At 58.4% G+C, this 2,360-nt stretch overlaps 1 protein-coding gene across 1 annotated transcript in view; it reads left to right on the top strand.

Moving 5' to 3' along the window:
* Positions 1-81: 81 nt before the first annotated feature.
* The window catches only part of PLEKHG3 (pleckstrin homology domain containing, family G (with RhoGef domain) member 3), a 39,621-nt gene continuing 37,342 nt past the window's right edge, over positions 82-2,360 (top strand). The window contains exon 1 of the mRNA XM_012724589.1: positions 82-297. The gene's annotated coding sequence lies outside the window, so the exon portion shown is untranslated. The remainder of the gene's footprint in view (positions 298-2,360) is intronic.

Here is a 2,360-nt window from a genome sequence, read left to right as displayed (position 1 = left end):
AGTCTCCACCCACTGGAAAAATTCCTGCCCCTCCCTCTGCCCTCCCTCCTGCGGCTGCTCCCGCTCCGCTCGGCCCGACTTCCTGCCCCGCGCTGGGAAGCCGGGCGCTGGCTGGGGTCCCCGGGACCGCGCTCGCAGCTGGCCGCGTCCTCCGCCGCCCGGCGCTGGCAGTGGGCGGGAGCAGCCGGCTGGCTCAGTCCCCTCCGAGAGCGACTTTCAAACCCGGCGCCCGCGTCGCGGCGGCAACTGTGCAGCTTTGCGCGCCGTGCGCGGCGGCCCGCGGCGTGGCAAGTGCTGGTGAGTGCCCTTCGCGTCTCCCCTCTCCCTCGGCTCGCACAGCCGGCGAGGTGGCCGTGCCCGGAGTCACTCCGAGGCCCCTGTCCTCCCTGGACTCCGCCCCAGCCCCGTGCCGGGTGAGCACAGCGGGCGAGCGCTGGGGGTGGCGGGGGAAGGCCCGGGGCTGGGGTCGCTCCCGGCTGGGCGAGCCTCCCTGGCGAGAGCTGGAGCGCGGGCCGGTGGTGCAAGGAGGCATTTTTGTCCTTTAACGCCCACCCTGGGAACAAAAGGAGCGAAGGCTCCGGATGGCTTCAAAGGTTGAGTTTGAAACTCGGGAAGCCCGCGAGGCTGCGCCCCCCGCCCCTATGAGCGCGCGGTCACCCGAGGCTGGTCCTTGCCTCCGCTCGTGGGCCGGGGCGTGGTGGCCTCGCCTGGGGAAGGACCCGAGCATCTGGTCCAGGGCGCTCCAGGGGCGCCAGTAGTCCAATCTGAGTTGCTGCCACTCGGTGCTCGCTCTTGGATATCTCTGCTCAGGATCTGGAGGGAATAAGGTGGGTGCCAGAAAGGGGGAGTAGGGAACCGCCACTGTCTACCTTGACCTTGCCCACTCCTGGAGTCGTTTTGGTTAATTTTCTCATCCTTACCCAGGGTAGGACACGCACACTTAAAATTTCAGGACGCTTTTAGGTGGCTACTTTTACTCTTCGTCGTGGCTTTTGAAAACAAAAGGAAGAACTGCAAGGAAATGTAATGGTGGGAGGCTGCGGAGGTGTGGCCTGGCGGAGGGCGGTGTTAGGGACGGCTGTGAGAGTGGCAGCCTTGAGGTCGCTAGCTGAGCTGCTGTTGGCTGCTGCTGGGGCCTGTCCTCTGCCCTGAGGCCCCTCAGGAAACGACTCAGACTTGCATTACCCTACAGGGATCCCGGACTGGGGCTTCCCAGAGTCTTCCCAGCCGTGCCTCTGCATGTAACCAGTCACACCAACCTTGCCCAAGAAATAATAAGCAGGGAGAGTAATGACAGCCCAAGAGGACTCCCTTCTGAGCACATAGCCTGCCTCACCTTCTGGACAGAAAATGCTTTTCCAGCCCCTCCTTTGGCAGGCTGGAAGCAAGGATCCTTAGTGACTTCACCCCAGCAGGAAAGCTAGGGAGTAAGAATCAAAAGAAAAGGAAGCCTACCTCTTGCATTTAGTTAGACACCCCTTCCTTGTGATCCCGGGGCTCCCTCTTCTTCACTTACTGCTCTATTCCCACCAACTGCCACCCACCCATACTCCCTTCCCAGAAGATGGCAGCTCGGTGGCTCCTTAGGTATCTTTTGCTGGGGGTGGGTCCAGCAGGCAGGATGAGTGAATCTGGCTAGCAGCAGAGGGAGTGGCCTAAGAGCTGAGTAGGGAGCTTTTATACTGCCCTCTCACAGACAGGACCTAGCAGGGAGAGTTGGAAGCGCACTGATATGGGAGTCCAGCAGCACAGGTTTGGGCTTGAGTTCTGTCTTGGCTCATCTACACTGCATCAAAGATTGATGAGTTGCTAGAACTAGAAGGCACTTCAGATTAGACTACTCACTTAACACATGAAGGCAACAAGGCCTAGAGCCCTACCTACTAAGGTGATTTAAGCCTGGTATTTATTCACCATTCAGGGACCAGAACTCAGATTTCCTTAGTCTGTGTACCCCATGCTTTTCTCAGCATGTTCTGGGCAAATACCTACCTTTGGCTCAGATTCCACTGAGTGCAATGGGGTGCTTGCCTGCTCTTCCTCACAGAGGCCGTAAGGATTGAATGAAGAGACGTAAGTGGAAAGTTCTCTATAAATCCCTACATAAAATGAAGAGCTCACCGTGATGAAGAGAGACCTCAAAAGTTTTCCAGTTTATTGGGTCTGTCCTATGTTCACAACAAGGAGATGCTAGGTATCAGGAGCCAGTGGTGGATGTTTACACCCCCAGCCTGTAATGTCTCAGCTCCAGAGTAAACATTTGCCTTACCAAATCCACAGTCATCCCAGGGTCACTGTGCTTACACGGGAAGAGGCCAAAGGCCACGGCCTGAGGGGTGACTAGGGCTGGAGGAGAGAGG

The sequence above is a fragment of the Condylura cristata genome, unplaced genomic scaffold (genome assembly GCF_000260355.1).
Source record: "Condylura cristata isolate star-nosed mole 26May11 unplaced genomic scaffold, ConCri1.0 scaffold00013, whole genome shotgun sequence".
Taxonomy (NCBI): Eukaryota; Metazoa; Chordata; class Mammalia; order Eulipotyphla; family Talpidae; genus Condylura; species Condylura cristata.
The sequence above is the reverse complement of the archived record's forward strand: the minus strand, read 5'-3'. Positions and strand labels throughout refer to the sequence as shown.